This window comes from Mesocricetus auratus, unplaced genomic scaffold, assembly GCF_017639785.1.
Source record: "Mesocricetus auratus isolate SY011 unplaced genomic scaffold, BCM_Maur_2.0 Super-Scaffold_4256, whole genome shotgun sequence".
In the NCBI taxonomy this organism is placed as follows: domain Eukaryota; kingdom Metazoa; phylum Chordata; class Mammalia; order Rodentia; family Cricetidae; genus Mesocricetus; species Mesocricetus auratus.
In genome coordinates this window covers 8240927-8247212 of record NW_024429182.1, presented here as the reverse complement: position 1 = coordinate 8247212, position 6286 = coordinate 8240927, and positions in this window count along the sequence as shown.

Below are 6286 nucleotides of genomic sequence, written 5' to 3'. Positions count from 1 at the left end.
TTTCTTCCAGAACTGAATACAGTGGTTGATTGTTTTTCTGTTTGACTTGTGTGAGTCTTGTCTTTGGATGTGAGTCATTAGCATAAGAAAAGAATTAAAGACAGGGAAAGTCTACTTGTGTGGCCCTGCAGTTCTGTGTGGAGCCCAGAGAATGAATTCCTATTAACAACACTTTCTGGTTCAAAAGAACAGAAGCAGACATGCGGCCTGGGGCACTTGGAGCCCTTAGGAGCAGATGTTCCACTTTCAAGGTAAAGGTAGAATGTGGATTCCAGCTAATAGCTTTATTGTGACACAAGTCAGCACCTCGGACCCAGCTGAGGGCAGAAATTAATCCTGGCCAAGTATTCCATAGTCCTCAGAGACAACTCTCTGCACTTACCTATAAACCTCCTGCAGTTCAGTGGTGGCCCACGGAGGGTCTGGAGAGGAGGCGATATACACCCCAAGCCAGAGGGAACAGGGATGGCCAGGGGTGCTAATTATAGGCATCACGTGTGGCATTCCTGAGAGCCCCAAACTGAACTCTGCTTTCCCTTAGCCCCGTAAGCACAGTTGCTGGCATCTCCTCTGCAGTAAATAACAGGTGGAAGAGAAGAAGCTGAGCTGGGGACACCTTGGACATGTGCCCCATCTCCGGAGCTTGTCCCCTAGCGCCTGTATAGAGGTCTAGGCTGCTCCCATGCAGCAGCAGTTGAGGGAGGGCAGTGTCAACTGGGCACTTTCGGCAACGGCCACAGGGAGCTACAGGTCCCCTGAGACAAGACGCCATAGCTAAGAAGGCTATTAAAGAGCAGAAAACCAGATCGAATAGCAAGTCTTAGGCAGAAGACAGCCACACTGGAAGATGGAGACAGGAGTGAGCCAGAGATCGAGGGGACTGGGCGTTATGCTCGGTGATTGGTCTGTGTGTTAGGCGGTCTGAGAGGTGCCTGTGTGGACTTTGAAGAGTCTCTGGCCCCTTTCTGCAGGGTAAGGTAAGAGAGGGAGATAGCCTCTGTCACACAGGATGTCCCATTTGCCACTGGAAGACGTCCCTTGGCTGAGTCAGAGTGGACAGGAAAAACAGGAAGTTAGCTGGACGCCTGAGCACATTACAGACGGCGTCAGCCCTTCCTGGTCTAGGAAGAGGAAGTGTCTGGGCTTCATATGCTGCATCTGGCGTGTGAAGTAGACCCCACACCTGCCCCTGCCGACAGACAGACAGACAGACAGACAGACAGACAGACACACACACACACACACACACACACACCTAGCCAAAAGGAGAAGCATTATGAGGAGAAATGTCCTGATAAGAAGGCTCTTGCCATCTCTCTCTGCAAAGCTTTCAGGAGGTAGGCAAGACCCTCCCTCTTTCCAGACTTCTGCTCTCTGCTCTCCTTCACCTCCAAGTCCTGCTCAGTCATGTGACCCTGAACTCACTCCTCTCCTTCATCAACTGCTCCGCAGGTGCTCAAGACCCTGAGATGCTGAACTGCACCGAACCCTCTAAGGGCCCATCTCCCCTGTGAGACCTCTTTCACGGGCTGATAGTCTCAGGAAAGCATCCCCGAACACTCTGGGGTCCCCTCGTCTCCTCTTTCAAGGGTTGACAGTCTCAGGAAAGCATCCTGGAGACTCTGGGGTCCCCGCGTCTCCTCTTCTCCCGTCTTTGTAGGTGTCAGCACCCGTTCTCTCTCCGCGCACACCACCCTAGGCTTCCACCTTATACCACCTTCCACATCTGTATCCCAGCTCAAATCTGAATTTCTCAAAAGCGTTGTCCAAACATTCTGCAGGCATTTCAAATACAGAAGTTCCAAAACACAAATTCTCCTCTCCTCTCCTCTTGCAACACTTGTTGTATTTTCAAATATTTGGAATAATTCTACTAATTAACAAAAACACAACTCCTAAAAAGATATCTCTCTCTCTCCCTCTGTGTGTGTGTGTGTGTCTGTCTGTCTGTCTGTCTATCTGTCTGTCTCTCTACCATCTCTCTGTCTTTCTGTCTCTTATACACACACACACACAGTGGTGGTGGTTTGAAAAGGAATGTCCCCCACAGACTTGTATTTGAATGATTGGCCCATTAGGAGGTGTGGCCTTGCTGAAGGAAGTGTGCCACCGTGGGGTGGGCTTTGAGGTCGCAGATGCTCCAGGTATGCCTTGTGGGGCAGTCTCCTTCTGCTGTCTCCAGATCAAGATGTACAACTCTCAGCTACCTCTCCAACACCATGATTGCCTACATGGCATCTTGTTTCCCAAGATGATGAAAATGGAGTAAACCTCTGAACTGTAAGACAGCCCTAATTAAATGTTTCCTTTAAACTGGGTGGTGGTGTCACATGTCTTCAATCCCAGCACTAGGAAGGCAGAAACAGACAGATCACGCTGAGTTTGAGATCAGCCTGGTCTACAGAGTGAGTTCCAGGACAGCCAAGGCTAGAGAAGAATCCCGTCTCAAAAAACAACAAAAGGAGTTTCCTTTAAGAGAGTTGCTGTGGTCATGGTGTCTCTTCACAGCAATAGAAAGCCTAACTAAGACACACTACCCCTGGAGAATAGTTTCAGGGATGGTTTTCAGCATATGCCCTCCCCTGGCCAACAAGTTTGTTTTATGGTAGGTAGACATCTATCCCCCCACTGTATCCCATGAGAGGTGATGCTCACTGAGAAAGAACCACTTCACTTATGTCAGCTCCTGGGAAGCTACTTTTTGCCCTGTGTGTAAAAAGGATAAGAAAATTCTGGAAGCCACCAAGAAATATACTCTAGAAGCCATCCTATAACCAATGGACAGCAGATAAGACACGATAAAGTAGACAAACTGGAAATCTGAGAAGAAGATAAAACTTTGGTCTTCAATAACATCATTGAACTATTTTTTTTAGATTAATTTATTATGAATACAACATTTTGCCTCCATGTGTGGAGGTACACCAGAAGAGGGCACCAGATTTCATTGTAGATGGTTGTGAGCCACCATGTGGTTTCTGGGAATTGAACCCAGGACCTCTGGAAGAACAGCCAGTGCTATTAACCTCTGAACCATATCTCCAGCCCCCAAATTATTGAACTCTTAGATCAAGCCCTGCCTGACAGACATATGACCACTGGGGTTGTTAATGAATTCTTTGCGGGGAGAGGTTGGAATGCAGTTTAGTGGTAGACTGGATACCTAGTAAACATGAGGGCATAGGTTGGATTCCTAGCAACACAATAAATATATAAGTAAATAATAAAAATTAAATAAACCCTTTTTGGTTTTAATACTGTAGGAATTGGAGTTATTACTTAGAACCAAAGCCGTCCTCGGTGAAACACTGACTAGTAGGTCCTCAAGAACTATCTGTTGAAGTGAACTCATCCCTAAAAGGTTGTTGTTAGCTCTGCAACAACATTGTTTCTGGGCAATGAAGCTCCATGGTCATGCAGGAAACACCCGGATGTCGGTAGATGCTTATTTTAGAGGCCTGTAGGAACAGAAGGACTCATGAAGCATGCTGGTAGCTAACTCTGTAGCCTACACATGAGGCTGCCTTTATTTCAGTTTCCCTGTCTCTACATCCAGGCGATAAAACATGCTTCCTTCTCCCATCCCAGCGGCTGTGTAAAAGTGGAGAAGCCAAAAGTATTCGACTCTGTGCGGTTTTCTTTTCCACGTCGAGAAGCATGGACTGTGTCCCCACAGAGCAGGCCTCCTCACCTTCGGAAGGGTTTCTCTCATGAGAAACTTGTGAGAGGCATCTGTGTTGGCTCTTAACACTGAGAAAATCTCTAATGAGGAGTCAGAATCAGAGCTCAAGCTTCCACTCTTTGTTCCCGAAGCAAACTTATCAGACAGCAACACCTTGAAAATTACGGTTGAATTAGATCAGTGGCTTTTAAACCATGCAATTCTTACATTGGTAAAGCACAGCCCAATGGGAATGTGTACTGTTAAGTGTGTGCTTATCAACCACCCAAGCAACGTGTTTTCTATAATGACTATTACTTTTGTCTACTTAGATCTCATCCTAGGGTTGAAAACATGGCTCCGAGAGCTTAGGCATGCTTGCTGTCTCTCAGACCTGAGCTCGGTTCCCAGGCCTGCCGTCAGGAGGCTCACAACTGCCTGTAACTGCCTGGGCCTCCATGGAGGCTCCAGGTAATCTAACTCTGTCTTCTGGCCTCCCCAGGCACCCACACACCCACACCTACATGCCCTCACCTAGTCCAGCCACCCCTGGATGCCCCCCAACCTACCTCTAGGATTCTGCCAAGATCCACTCTGCCTAACCCCCACCCCACCAGACCCTCCCATACAACATCCAACCTTTCTACCCAGCAAGATCTACCCCCAGATGCCAGGTTTGTAACAGAACCCACATCCTGTACATCACCCCAGTCCCCTCTGTCTACCAGATTTCATCCCACCTAAGCCATTTGTAACCTGTGGGCCCAATCCATCCCCCATCCCCCCTTCTGCCCCCAACCTGCTCTGTCCATAACAGACTCAGCACTAACAGAAGAAGTCCACATGGCCAGATCTCACTGGGAAAAAATACAAAAAGAACAAGATTGATCGATCAAGCTGGTATCTCCCCTCCCAAACCTTCCAGTCCTGCAGAAATGTTTGCTATTGAGAATTACCTAGACAAACCCCAGGACACAGAAGTTAAACCTCATCAAAGAATGCAAGGAGTTTGAAGAAGACACAAAGAAACAGGTCAATGAAATTAAGGAGGAAGGACAAGGAGAATAAACACCCGGAGTGAGGCTCAAGAAAACAAAAGTGTAAGGCTGCTGGAAACGGCAAAGATAGTCCAGGATTTAAAAATGGAATTCACAGCCGGGCGGTGGTGGCGCACACCTTTAATCCCAGCACTCAGGAGGCAGAGGCAGGTAGACCTCTCTCAGTTCAAGGCCATCCTGGTCTACATAGTGAGTTCCAGGACAACCAGAGCTACAAAGTGAAACCCTTGTCTCAAAAAACCAAAACCAAAGTAAATAAATAAATCTTGATTCTACTTGCTGTCTTTATTTTTCAAAGATTTATTTTTATTTTTAACTGTGTATGAGTGTAGAGTGGATATGTGCATGTGAGTGCAGGTGTCATCCAAAGCTGGAGGCATCAGACCTCCCTGGAGCTGTCTTTATAGATGCTTGTGAGCCAACCAGCATGGGCGCCGGGGCTTGAACTTGGGTTCTCTATAAGAGCAGTACATATGAGGGCTGGAGAGACGGCTCAGTGGCTAAGAGCACCGGCTGCTCTTCCAGGGGACCTGGGCTCAATTCCCAGCATCCACATGGCAACTCACAATTGTCTGTAACTCCAGTTCCAGGGGATTTAACAGCCTCACACAGAGTATATACAGGCAAAACACCGGTCCACATTAAATACATGAATCTTAGGAAGAAAAAGAGAGTGGTACTGTAAGTGACCAGTCCCCCATTTTAGCAGCCATTACAGGCTAACATGTGCTTGTATGACCTTGCCACTCCTGTCCTGGTCACTAAGGTCAGATGCCCTCCTCGTGGCAAGGAACCAATCAGAAGTTAGCTGGCAGGGCTGTGCTTTACGGCTCTGGGTGTGCTTTACGGACAGTGCACAACAGTGACGTGCAGAACATAGCAACCACCCTGGGAGGGCCTATGGACCATAACAACCAGTTGACCAATCAGCACAGGGTGGGTCACCCAAACCTGGAAGCCCACCAATCCTGAGACTGTTTCATATCCCTAGACACTCCCCTTACGCTGCCCTTTAAGGTCCCTGCCTCGAGGTTGCTTGGGGTCTTTCTCCAGCCATCCGCCAAGGTGGTGGGGTGAAGGGCCCGAGCTAATGGGGTTAGCTCGTTAAACATCTACAATAAAAGACTCTTTGCTTTTGCATCGAAATGGGCCTCTTTGTGATTTTGGGGTTCAGAATTTGGGCACAACAGTACATCATACACTTTATCCGCTGGGCCGTCTCATTAGTCCTCCTCTATAAAGATAAACAGCACACTTGATGAGGGTATAGGTAACTATTTATTGTGGAAAGTACCTAAAAGAGAACCTGGCAGCCAAGGTGAGTCAGCAGCTTTCCAATACCTGACTGGTGTCTCTCCTGCACAGCCTTTTATTATCGCATCCTTACGAGACTCTAGCCACGCCCAAAGTGGGTGTGGTTAGTGGCACAGTCACCCAAATTCTCTCCCTACATGTCTCCTTTAGGGAGAATGTTGACAGCCTTTCCCCTTGTGGTTCCATCAGGCTGAGTCCACTTCTTACCCTATGCCCCCCTCCAACCCTAGAGAAAGCAATGGAGAAAAGAAAT